Raw genomic sequence first — 14,233 nt, 5'->3', positions numbered from 1 at the left:
ATGTGATACAAGTAATCTACTCGTGTTATTTCGACTTTCTTAAGATTGGGCACAATCTCTGAACTTTCCTGCCTTATATCTTCCCATTTTTAAATTACATATCAACAAATAATACATGTACAATAGATTACATGAAAATTGTATATGCATATAATACAATATAAATCTGATTATGATCGTGGTAGTCTCAAAAAGACGATTTTTTTTTTTTTTTTTTTAGATAAACTTTGTTTTTGTGGGTTTTAGGGCATGCGTGAAGGCATTTCATGCCCAGCTTTACTATCACAGATTGTTGACTCAGAGAATGAAGAATGAACTTTAAAATGTACTCAGCTTGAGCGAAAGGGAAATGCCAACTGCAAATCAAACGAATTATTCACACTCTCTCTCTCTCTCTCTCTCTCTCTCGCTCTCACTATTTCTCACGTTTGCTCTACCCGCTACCTCTCTCTCTCTCTCTCTCTCTCTCTCTCTCTCCCTCTGTATTTCTACTATTTCCAATCGATTCGTGCACTACAAATTCGAGAAAGAACTTAATTCGACCTGAAAGGAAATTTTATTTAAGTACTCCAGTTCTTTGACACAAATGAAAGAACAAAAATCGACCTCGTATTGAGGAAAAATCTTCCGTTTTGACAATTTAAGCTCCTCACTCTTGCCTTACAATAATACTGTTAAAGCTGCATTATGAAAATAGAAATTGGGAACGATGTCTTTTTCTTTTATATCCTTATTTACTACAATCGTGAAAATCTTACTGTGGCATTCTGCATTGTTGTTAGTATGTGAAATGTTATGCACAACTGTGAGTTTTTCACAAAGTGATGAATCTGCCATATATCCATTTTTTCACAAAAAAATGAACGGGTAACAAAAAATTGGTTTATTTTCATTCAAGATAGTAATAAAATTACGTCGGGGATATTTTGTTAATGAAAAAAAAAGAAAAAAAGTATTAGGTTGATATTTGGGGTAAAAGGTTCATGGCATATTAAAATAAAATGAACGAGTACGAATAAAATTGGAATCAATATGCAAGTAAAAAAAAAATCGTAGTAGAGTGAAATGATGCTTCAGTAATTTGGGCTTTGCTGCAGTGACAACATGCTGCCGCGTACAAGGATAAATAAGATAATTGCAAAGTAAACCATGAATTTGTCAGTGATACATGTATATCAACAAAAGAAATTGTGCTTTCAAAAATCTTCACGAATACATTATTGACAAGGTTCTCAAACCATTGTCAATTTTTACATTGCCAGTTGTTTACTCCGGATTTGTTTCATCGGCATTACAACTATAAAAGAATTGTCATATAAACTCATGACCTTGCAACACCTGTTAAAAATGGGCAATTATGCACTGTACAAGAAACGCATATAATTATTATTGTTTTTTCTTCTTAATATTATTATTATTGTTGTTATCATTTTTTAAATAAATAATAATATTATAAGTATTATTATCATTATTATTATTGAGACTTAATATGAGAAGTACGCTTACGCATTTTTCAACTGCCTAATGAAAGAAAAAAAAAATATTTTGTGAAAATGTTTAGATCGAATTATTTTTCACATTGCTTATAATGCCAAAATCCAACAGAAGAAGTCAGACTTAATAGTAAAAAAGGGATGCTATGATCAGATGTTTGGAAGATAGCTATTAAAATTGAAATACAATAATAGTATACTCACTTTCACCACAAGTGAAATTGATATAATCCAATCATATAACATGTATTTCAGAAAATACCATTTTCATAGAACGTCGTCACCACAATACAGCTCTGTAAGATTATCGATACACTGAATCGATTCTTTTCAGATGGTTGCAGCAAGAGATCAATGGTGTTGTTTTTAAAATGTCACTTTTAAGAAAATCGCAAAGCTGATCATCAGCTATTGTCAAGAGAAATAGCGTATTATGAAAATGATTATTCCTTGAGTCCTGATAGAAAGCATACTCAGTGTGACTTCCCGCCTGTCTGTCTGCCTCTAGATGCAGGGAGAGCAGTATAAAGGAGCCCCGCTGTGGATGGAGAGCGGGAAAGCGAGTGCCTTGGAGGAGAGAGATCTTTCTCTGAGGTCGAACAGGTCTTGAAATGACTGCTTGGATATTAGCAGATGTGCGTCACTCTGCAATTATCACTGCTCGACAGATTCCCGCCAATTCTGCTCTGCGGCTGTCTGCCTAGTTATACTAGCTCTCTGACTATTATTGCCTTCAACATTTTGCTCCTACTAAAGGCATGTATATTCAGTTTGTACTACCACTGTCCTCCGTGTTGTCTCTATCTCTCTCTCTCTCTCTCTCTTGTTTTGCTTTCTCTCTCTCTCTCTCTCTTTCTCTCTTTCTCTGGCTCACTCTCTCTCTCTCTCTCTCTCTCTTTTGTTTTGCTTTCTCTCTCTCTTTCTCTCTTTCTCTGGCTCACTCTCTATCTCTCTCTCTCTTAATGCACTTTTATGTTGCTTTCCTTAAATCGACCTCGCTGCCCCCCCCCCCCCATGTTAGTCCGAGCATCCTACTTGTTACTGTATGTCCACACACCCCCCTCTCTCCCCTCCCCCCTCTCTCTCTCTCTCTCTCTCTCTCTCTCTCTCTTTCTTTCTCTCTCTCTCTTTCCCCTCTCTCTCCTTCCTTTGGTCTGTCCGTCTTTTTAGTTTATCTCTTTCACCCTGCCTTATCCCTCTCTTTCCTTTTCCATTTCCTCTAAACCTTCATACTCGCCTCTCCCCAATATAATGTATTGCCCCTCCCACCCCTCTATCTATCTCTCTGAAGAATAGAGCAGGATCAAATGTATTTCATTAAATTTCCATTGGAGCACCTATTCATACCTTATTAAAATATGACTATTTTCGGATTGTTCAAGATGTTTAACTTGACCACATAATTCAACGGGTCGTGCGATTTGTTAATGTATTCGCCTTTAATACATTTTTTTTTAAACAAAATTATTATATTTTCCACAAATATAGTATCAAATATCCACGTTTCTGCATAAAATACTGTTTTCATCTTAGTAATTCTAAGAACATAGTTGTCTTCTTTCTTCTTTCGCACAACTAATTATGTCAAACAACCAATATCATTTCAAAAAGCAATCGTGAACCAACGAGAAAGATCTGTACATTAATCACAACAATAGAGCCATTGCTTACTTCTATATAAGGAGAGAAATGCATATTCTACCTTGTAAACATGATGAATATGATTTTTAAGCGAATAGACGTGGGCGCATATAAAATTTCAATTTTGATACGATTTGTAGTATCAGAGTCGAATCATCATATCAATACAGTTCCGGCTTTTCCAGTTTGAATGAACCACGTCTCATCACATTTTCATCATTTCCATTGGATGTTATCATCCCTGACAGGTAATATTCTTCATGTGGTTACTATATTCATTCAAAACGACATTCTGATGTGTGGTGGAAGTTTAGGGCTATAGAAATAATGGTTGGATTATAGATATATCGCTTATAAAAATAAATATATATATATATGTATAATAGTAGGAGCAGCAGCAGTAGTAGAAGTTGTAGTAGTAATATTAGAAGTAGTAATAGTAGTAGTAATACTGATAGTATAGTCATGATGATTGTTGTATAGTCTTTGTCATCATCGTCATCGTCGTCATCGTCCTAGTAGCATAGTAGTAGTAGTAGTAGTAGTAGTAGTAGTAGTAGTAGTTAGTATCCCAATTACTAGTTTTAGTCGATCAATCGTCGCAGAAGGCCTTTCTCATTATCCTCTTAATATTCATCGTCGTCATCATCATCATCATCATAATCATCATACATACTCCGTCATCAAGCTTATGACAATATACGATATCAGTATACATACTACTACCCTTTAGGTAATTCTAGCGCTCCCGTTTCTTCTGAATGCACTTTGATCATCGTGTGTTTCCTCTTGCTCTTCTCATGAACGACGGCAACCTTTCCGTTACTCTCTGCCTTAACATGATGGTATACCGCAGAAATGCCAACAGAAGAGGATTCGATGAATATACATGCTAAATAATGAAGATATAAGAATACAAAAACAGAGAGGGGAAGCGTACAGGTGCATGTTTCCATGGAAACGTGGCAGTTCAATTTATCTGTTGGGAGAGCAACGGCGATGCAAAATGGCATGCAGAGAACCAAGAATAGAGAGTTTTCTGTTGATGCTAAATGCAACCACTTATTTCCAAGGCGTTCATATATTTGATAGCGCAAATGTATGGACAGGAAGAGTTTTTTGTTAATATCAATTTGCACTGGATATTCTATCATTCAGAAATGTATTGAAGTGAAATAAAAACTAATGGACCGCACGAAGGTATTTCTATTCTTATAATAGAGTCGAGCGAAGAGATTGTGTGTGACATTTTAATCAAGACTTCCTCGCTGAAATGAAGACAAATTGATTGAAAACAGGAAAATTCGAGCTGAATTGGACCCTTCAAAATACATCCACAATAAGAGCTCCCTTATCAAAGTTTTTGAATTGACGAAATGGAAACATCAAAAAGACATTAGAGAAATTTGAAGAAGGGACATAACGGTGTATTGCATAGAAGCAATTACAACAAAATGTTTTTATGTCTCGTTATATATATATATATATATAATGACGAAGAAAGTTTGCATTATACAGATACAATGTAAAAAGACTGAACACAAAAAAGTTGTAAAAACGGATTTCAGTCATGCCTCATGATATAGAATAGGGCACTTAACCAAGTTAACATGAAAAGTTACGATTAAAAAAGTTTTATCTCCTTAATCATCCTTCAATCCTCTTCAATCAATCGTAACTTTACAAGCAATAGTAATTTACGATTAATTTCATGTTACAGGTAGACACAATGCATGGTAAGATACACTTATTGATTGAAGCAGGGTTGGAGATACATCTGAGACCCGTTTCACAAAGCCTTTTTTCAATGACAAATGACACAAATCAGTGACAAATCTGCTGATAACCAATCAGAAGCAAGGATTTCAGTAACTTATAACAGAAACTGTCATTTGTCACCGATGACAAGTTTTGTGAAACGCCCCCCCCCCCCCCCCCCCTGGTTTTTACGATCGAAGTTGGTCAGGGCCCATGCAGGGAAGATACCAGAGTTTGCGTACTAAGAACTATTTTAATACGATCTGCATAACACGATTCAATATTAAAGAGCTTTACGGGTGATCTTTGCAAGTTAAACCCGTCAAGAAAATCGGCTTATTATGGGATCGTAGAAGCTTAAGATTACGCAAAATAACGGTGAACAAGTCTATAAGTCAAGACAACGAACGTGACGATAAGAAGGATTGTACTTACGAAGAATCAACGTATTGAGGAAGTTAACTTGTATGGTGAAGTTTAATCCACCTTTTTTGAGGGAGAGAGACAGGGGGAGAGAGAGAGAGGGGGGAGAGAGAAAGAAAGAGAGAAGAGGGGAGAGATAGGGAGAGAGGGGGAGGTAGAGAGAGAGAGAGAGAGAGAGATAGAGATAATACTCTCAAAACGTTCATCAGGGATGCCAAGTAGAATTGATCAGAGGGCCTGAAAATCACCTAGAATGAGCTATTTGTACACAAAAAAGCCTAAACTATGGTCTGAAAATAACTTGCCAGGGCCTGAATTCAGGCTATTGCCTGAAAACTGGCATCCCTGGTTCATTCTTCATTTCTCATGATAGCTCAACCGTGATTCAATGCACGACAAAAAATAAGCTCCCCACGTGAGATAAGAATATCTCGTGTCTAACAAAATGCATCTTGTGAGTTCCTTTTGCTCCCTTTGTAACTCAGTGAAGTGTGTGAAGAATGACTTCGGAGAAAGAGTTTACGAGTTATTGTGACCGTGTAGTGAATAGACTAATGGACTTGTAGAAAACTACGGAAAATACAATTATCCACAACAACGCACCACAAGAACGTGCACATTTCCGACCACTTGTTATATTATAATCATGACTGATCGCCGGGGTGTCGTTGGCTTCAATGTGTACTTTTATTAGCGCATTTTGTGAACATTTATACAGAATAAGCAATTTCGTAATGCAAGCAATTTATTGTATACGTCTTTGTTAAGTGCCTCGTTACAAATTGTTACTTTCACCTGTTATAGGTAATTGTATTTCATTATTCGGAATGCAAATTGTATACATTTATTTTGAGGTAGGATAAATACTGGCTTTTCCTTATATACCTATTAACAATAAGCAATAAAAAAGGATATGCAATTTGCATCCTGACTATTGAATTTCGATTTTTCACAATAGGTGAATGACATAACTTGCAACGAGGCACTTTAGAAGTATGCATTAAATTTGATTACATTATTAAAATTAAAATGGTCTATACAATAACGGCGATCATACAAAATTATTGATGAAAGCAAGGCTGAATAAATGTACAGGTAGGCTACGTACCACCCCGCCCCCCCCCCCCCCCACTCAGTGTTACTTAGGGTACGCAGACTGCCAACATTTTCGAACCCCCTTTCGCGGGCTTTTTGCGGGCTTTTCCTGCTTTGGAGACCCCCCTAAATCAGGAAAAATGCTCAATGTACCCCCTAAATTCGGAATAATTTCTTAGAAGTCCAAAGAGATGAGAAGAAAAAAAAACACTCCCTTTTTAAAGAAATCTCCGGGTGAAAAGTCAAATACACCCCTTTTTTTACAATTCTCGGGCCGGACTTTGTCGCACGAAAAGTACCCCTTTACCGGACATTTTGGCAACACGCATGCGGTCATTCCGACCCCTGAGTGGGGGGGGGGGGGGGGGGGGGGGGGAGCGGCGGGCGTACCACACGTATATTCGGAAGGAAGGACGATTTACCATTTCGTCAAATGGAATTGCCAAATGAACACAAAGATAACACCAAAAATATATCTGCATGCAACACTCGGAGAGCGCAGAGAAAATGACAGATTGGCGATGCAGTACAAACTCCAAAACAACATGGTAGCACTCTACACAGCACCCTACACCAACCCTGTCACAAGACCCAACATGACTGCCATGCAAGGAAACCTGTTTACTTGCTAGACTTCACTGTCAGACACTATTCAGTGACATACTGGCTTTTTTCTTCTTTGGTAATAACATACATAAAATGAGCTGTAAAGGGTACATGAGCATTTGTCTACATCAATAACCCACTTCTTGTAATGGCCAAAAATTAAACTGATCGAATCTTTGCGCAGCACAAAACGTACAACCATTCGGTACAATGGTCTGAAAGGACTATTACTTACTAGCTCTATAGCTCTTAAGTCGATTCGACAACTAATAGATGTTATTTTCCCACTTAAAGACATATTCAAGCCCCGCTATTTTAGGGAAGTTCTAAATTAGTATTTTCTTTCAAATGCCGTTGGAATTTAACCTTTTCATTTTTTTGGTCTGCAAATGGGACATAGTACCTTTAAAAGTACTATGTCCATTTGCAGGCCAAAAAAATGAAAAGGTTAAATTCCAACGGCATTTGAAAGACAAGACTAAATTAGAATTTCCCTCAAACGAATGAAAAACACTTGAGATTTGAGAATATCCCCAAATAACATTCAGAACATTCCGGCACTCATACTATTTTTGTCAGTCTGCTCTAACTTATGTTCTACGAGCAACACTTGAACAGGAGCCCCTATTCTCAAATTGCTCGATGGCGTTTTTTCGAAACGGGCTTCAAAATAAGCCCCTAAATACGACGTGTCCTGCATCGGAATCGCGAATCTCTATAGAAAACATCGGTGTATACTCACGTCTCCTAAATCCGATCGATCCGTACCAGCCAGCTTTCTGGAGGCTTACAGGAGGGGAATAGACGAAGAATTCTGCACATCCCTTTAGTATATAGTGATTATATCACCATGAAGTAAGTCAGAGAAACGAAGGACGGGCATAAACTAATATCCATAAGAACCATCCTTATGCATATACTGATACAGGCCTGTGGCACGGCGAGCACACATTCTCGAAGACTGATCTGCTAAACCAGGTATACAAAAGTTACTTTTCTCAGTTGAGTAAATCTACATCGCGTTGAGGCATTTTGTGTATCGTCTCTTCATACTGAGATCACTCAGGTGTCACTTTCTGAAGCTAGTTTTAATAGCTAATTGTCTGGTGATCCTTGGACTTTTACATCTGAGCATCGTTTCATGAGACCGTCATCAGTACAAGGTCGAAGACCTCCCATTTGAATGCGTGCTTATTTTAACTTAATACTAGTACAGAAAACTGCACATTATGTTTTCGGCTGAGGGAAATATAAGATAATAACTTTTTTATATGGGGCGATTCGCGGAAGATGCACATCATTATAAGGCATGCCGGTCTTTAATAAAACTTATCCTGGTGGTTGATAACGCCGGTTAATGGGCAAGCACAATCATGAATGGTGTAGAATGAGAGTCCACGATGAATTTGTCTGAACCGTAACATTTGCCCTCGTATTTACTTTGGATGATGGGTCCAGTTCTTGTGAAATATGAGGCTTTGTATTGAAGAAAAAGAAGATCCGTGTAAACCCATCCTCCTCACATAAAGCATCCTTACCGTTTTTTTTCTATCACCTCTTTCTAATCCTTTCTCGCTTTTCCTCCCCCTTATTTATCGTCATCTACTGGTTCTTCTTCCCATTCACTCTCTTTACTCCATCTTCTCTCTCTCCTCTACTCTCTATCTCTTGTTCTCATGACTTATATTTTCCTCTCATATGACTTTGCTATTGAAAAGAGTGCCCTATATTTTGTAACGCTGCTGCGATGTATCTCACTCTTTCATGAATTAATTCTATTTCGCTTTAGCTCAGCGCCGATTGCCCCTTCGCCAACATTATCAAGTTCACTTTGTTATTCGTAGCCTGCGAACCAAGGCGATTGATAAAAAGTAACGTGAACATGTTCGCCTCGGGCTAAACGAACCGAGAATAAGCAAAGCAAAAGCCCTTTAGCGACGAAGATATCTTTCAAGATATAATCTTCCTCGAATCCTGTTTCCATTGCGGCAGTGGCGTCGGCGGTTCATGCTGGCCCCTTAAAGACAAAACTGCGTACTGCTCATGCGGATTTCATTATGAAAGAAAATTGTCTGAAAGCAATTGAAAAAAGTTGAACAAGTATGAGCACGTTGATAGATATATATATATTGTGAAGTTTTGGAAAGTTCGAAATAAAATTGTTTCCACTCAATCTTGCTGAACATTACACGCATATACACATGAATACATAAATGGGACAACACATAAGTATTCATGTGACATGAGAGTTTGGTCCAAACTTTAGTCCATTTCCCGTTAGCTTTCGAATATTGGGGTATTTGAAGAGCAGTGTTTTTCAGAGGACGTCTCTATTATGATATCACTCTAAACTGAATAAAATAATAAAAAGGTTAAACTATTGATTTTGTTCATCTTTAACGGAACTACGTCTCTTTAAGATACGCTGTAGGATTTCTGTTGCGAATAAAGCAAGGCGACATCAAATTCATAAGAGGGTGGTGATGCTCTCGTATATCAATGTGATAACCAGGTTAGCAGTGTTAGACGTATTAGTGCCCAAGTGTGGTGAGTAGGATGATGATGGGATACGGAGACAAGAGGAATCAGGAAGAGGAAGGAGTCAGGGAAACCGAGAGATGGGGGTGGGAATACAAGGAATTTATAAGAGAGGGTAACCAATGCAATGCCAACAAAATCAAATAAATGTATAATGATGTTCGACTGGCGGATTTGGATTTAACACAAGATATGAAAAGCAGCCTCAGGATTACTTTTTAGTAGCGAAATTCAGACAAATGGCATCTTATATCTTATCCTCGGGTATTACAAGAGGTGCTCCATTATCTTACCTAGTGTTTCTCGGTGACGAAATTAGATTTCTTTTTCCAACTTATTAAAGTGTTTCTTTGTTTTTTGTTCCTTTTGTGTGTGATTCACTCCCCCGCAAAAAAAACACCACATAGAAGACTGACATTCGGACATGAGACGACAGCCCCGTGACGAAAATATGACCGCGCGCCTATATAGGGCATACGATTTCTACCAAGGAATATTGATTCGAGTGATGAATCATATGAACCCGTATGTCCAGTGCAACAGGGCACGAAGGGAGTTGCTGTCACCGATGCAAAACATGGGAAGACGAATGAGAAGGGTCCGACGGGAGAGGAGCGGTAAGGAAGTCAGATGACAGAAAGACGCCGCTCCATCCATCTTGCATGTCGTAAGGTCGCATTGGAACAGATGTGGGACCGGTGCGGACGGTGACAGATGAAGAAAGTTATAAAAGCTATTCTGAAGGATGCCGATAGGGTGAAGCCCTCGAGACATGTTTCAAAAGGCCAAAGAATTCAGGCAAATCATATGCTCCTTTCATGAATTTGTTTCATCGAGCCCCCCCCCCCCTGTGTTTCCTTAAAATTAGTAGAAACAGTTAGAAAATGCAAATCGGAAACCTGTGGTAATGGGACGGTGGAACAATGAAATAATAGATATAGCAAAAGCTTGACATATCAAATAAGCCCTTAATCGGAATATATTATAATTTACATGCACATAAACATGTTTCACCTATTACATGTATATATGTTTTCCATACAGGCAAATAACAAAAATACCAAGTTTCTCTTCCGGAATTTAAAAAAAATGGAGGAGGAAGGGCATTACCATTTATCTATTTTTTGCTAATTGTTTCCAAGATGGCCGCCAAGCCAAATATAGCTGGCCAGGTACACGTATATATTTTATTCACAGACATTGTGCTATTTGAGTATACTGATGCAAAATATGACAACATTCAGAAACAGTGCAAATGTATATGTGTTCAGCTTGAATTAGCTACCGAAGCTATTTATACAAAATTTACATCGCAGCCTCCCCCCCCCCCCTTTTCTGAAAAGTAAATAGTAAAAATAAAGGAGGCAGCGGCCAAAAAGGAGTCGTGCGGGAAAGAGAAACTCGTGTTTTTTTTTATTTGGCCTTAAATTTCTAGTTTGCATGACTGTATGGTTTAACATACGCTATTGTTATGTCAAAGTTGTTAACACGCGCATAATCATCTGCTGATCCTTGGAAAATTAAATTACAAATAACCCCTTAAATTTGTTACTCTTTTCTTTTGCAAAGAGCTTTATACAGAACGATGCCGACCGATTTTGAACTGGTATTTTTATATTTCCATATTTTCGCCGTGAAATAGGGTATCCACAAGCAGCTGCATTTAGGGACCTCTTCTTTTGACAACAAGAGTAGAAACTGATCGATTTACTCCATTGTTACCATGGAAACGAAATTATGTTTGGATGAAAGTGTCCTTACACTTCCGCTATCTGATTGAGTGGATTGTGGGTACAGGAGAGGAGTTTCCGTTGTTGAGCGAGAAAGTGGTCAATTCATAAACTGACAACACCGGATGGGCATTCAGGGGAAAGAACGCAGGCTTTAGTTGGACAGGTGTTTGAAGATGATAAAAACATGCCCCGTTATAGCGTCCATCATTAAACATTAACACTGCCTTGTAGAGACACTCGATAACCATTGTAAACTCGTTGTCAATCTCCATAGGGGGTGACATCGACACCTGCGAGCGAGTGATGTGGTCATAATGCATCATCCCGGACAGGGGCGTCGGCACAGCCAGACGGGAGGGGGCATCAACCCTCGGGTCTCACCCCCCCCCCCCCCTCACTAATTTTGGTTGGAAAATTAATGTTAAAATTGTCGGTATACTTGCATACAATAATATAAATATATTTTTATCCCTTTGCAGTTGTAGGGAAGTGACAATCATGTACTTCAGTTTGGGACTTTTATTTTTAACTGCTACTTCTTTTTTTAGGAAACATTATACTTTATAAAAGACCAGTAACGGAGGATCTGTAGTTTGAAGGTTTGTCTACGCGGACAAACTTGCTGGTTGATTTGTCCAACATCCCCTGCAAACTCTCTATACCCTTCCCCTACTCTTTTCTCCCTCTCCCCATATCTCTCTCATTCTCTCCCTCTCTCTCTCCCTCTCTCTTTTTCTTTCTTTCTCTCTCCACTTACTCTCTCTCTCTCTCTCTCTCTCTCTCTCTCTCTCTCTCTCTCTATCCCACTCCCCAATGTTTCCTTCTCTTTTCTTCATTTCCTACTCATTCTCTGAATCAAGCTCTCTCTCTCTCTCTCTCTCTCTCTCTCTCTCCCCCCCCCCCCCCTACTGGTGACTCTTTCTCTGTTCCTCTGTTTTAACTTCTTTATATACCACTCGTTTTTAATAGCCTTTATATAGTCTACCCTTTTTTCCCGATTTCTACAAACCACCAACCTACTCATCGCCATAGGGCGCTTTACGAAATCCAAGTCTTTGCTACTAGTTGTCCAATAATGCTCCTTAAAAGGTTTCTCCTCTGTCGATAGTTTGGCGATGAAGACGAAAAAACCCGCACCGGTAATGAAAGTAGAACAGGATAATGTATGAAATCGGCTCAAATCTGCGGCACTGTCTTTTCATTCGAGAGAGATAAATCCTTCAATCCAGCATCAATGGTGATGTTTATCAGCCAGGCAGGTCCCTCGTATATTGAGCCCCAAGGTAGAGAAGATTTTGCGTTTGGTTGGATAGGATAAATTCGATTACAGCAACTGAATTTAGGTCTTGTCTGAAAGCATACACTCGCTCATTGAGAGGGAATACAGTGATTCATTTCAAACCTTCTTCCATAATCAATGATATGATGCGAAATTTCAGGTCTCCAAATTGCTTCCACTTTCATTTTTTTTATCCGATGGCGCCAAGGATATGAATATAATGAACACACAAGATTAAAGTAAAGTCTTTCGGATCTAGTGCAATATCTTGAAGAGTAGTTTCTTTTACGCTAAGCGGTATCACTACAAAAACTGCCGCTTTGAAGATGAGACGGTTGTGATATCATTGAATTGGGATTTATTTCCTATTTCTGAACATCTGTGTCTAAATCTAAGAGAAAGATTTTTTCTTAAATCCAGGAAATGCGTCTTCGTTTGCAAAAGCCTGAAATGACGCTCTTTTTTTTTTTTTACTGAATAAAATAAAAATAGGCACCCAGCCAAGCAGGAAAAGCGATGAATATTGTATCATAATCCGCGGCGGTAATATTTCAAAGAGGAAAGTAGGACATTATACTACACAGTTGAACAAGATTCCTTATGAATAATGTTATCTTGGAATAGAAATCTTATCTTGATCATGTTGATGATGTAGTAATTTCGGACGAAATACAAGCAAAATGTTGCAATTTCTTTCAGGACTACACACACACACACTCAAGATAAAAGATTACCGACAGTCCTTTTCAGGACTCTCCAATCCTCCCCCTCTCTCTCTCACATGGTTCAACCAATATATATCAATATATTTTGCAAGATAAATACCGACATCTGATCAGGAGAGTATCTAATGAGAAGTGTGTGGTGTAAATAAAAGCACTCAAGATGGGCAGGTGTTGACCCCAGCTGTGTGAACAGCTTTCCTAAAGTGTCAGTAGAGCCCGTATTACACCTTGTCGTGTGGGATGCCGATCTTTCCCGAGCCATCCCGAAGCTCCCGAGCTGTAGGATTTTTTCCTCCCCTCTCTCTCTCTCTCTCTCTGTTTCCATCATATCTCTCTACTCCATTTCTGTATACTAATGCCCGTCTCTCTGTAACTTACTCTCTTACTAATTACAATTTTGTTAGGATAAAGCAATATCTACAACTGTACCACTACTTACACTTTGCCGTGATGTTTTCCGACCTTTCCCGAGCTCCCGAACTGTTGTTGCTCTCTTTCTCTCTCTCTCTCTCTCTCTCTCTCTCTGATCCGATATTTGCTTCGGCAACAACTACTGCCCTGGGCTTACTTAGTCAGAGAGACCCCAGATGTTGGCTTGGGTTGCAATTGGGTTTTACCTTTAATGTTTATGGTAAGGGTTGGGAATAGTGGTGAGACCATGTATAAGTAAGGAACTCGGCTTTTGTTGGAAATGTATCGCGGAGCTATGGTATCCGGAGCATGTCGCGAACAACATATTTCTTTGCATAAATTCAATGTAACAGGTTGTGATATTATATTCACAAGAGAAAAAGATACATGGAGGTAAACGAATATCACTAGCGATATTATTTTCGATACTACATCCGCAATGAGTAATATATTTAGCAACATATTTCTTATTTGTCATTGCTTCAAAAAAAATAATTCTAGTTGGTTGCACACTCAAGTGAATGTTGTCAT

At 38.5% G+C, this 14,233-nt stretch overlaps 1 protein-coding gene across 3 annotated transcripts in view; it reads right to left on the bottom strand.

Annotated features, from left to right (window-relative positions):
- LOC100893812 (leucine-rich repeat-containing protein 15) overlaps positions 1-14,233 on the bottom strand; it is a 59,025-nt gene that overhangs the window by 22,779 nt on the left and 22,013 nt on the right. The window contains exon 1 of one of the 3 annotated variants that reach the window (XM_003725963.3): positions 7,759-8,185. The exons of 1 other annotated variant lie outside the window; for it this stretch is intronic. The gene's annotated coding sequence lies outside the window, so the exon portion shown is untranslated. Of the gene's footprint in view, positions 1-1,697; positions 2,256-7,758; positions 8,186-14,233 lie in introns of those variants that run through there. One more of the 3 variants, XM_011676980.2, reaches the window with a different exon arrangement.

Source organism: Strongylocentrotus purpuratus, unplaced genomic scaffold, assembly GCF_000002235.5.
Source record: "Strongylocentrotus purpuratus isolate Spur 01 unplaced genomic scaffold, Spur_5.0 spur5_scaffold_9, whole genome shotgun sequence".
NCBI lineage: Eukaryota > Metazoa > Echinodermata > Echinoidea > Camarodonta > Strongylocentrotidae > Strongylocentrotus > Strongylocentrotus purpuratus.
Note: the sequence above shows the minus strand (reverse complement) of the source record. Positions and strands in the feature narration are given on the sequence as shown.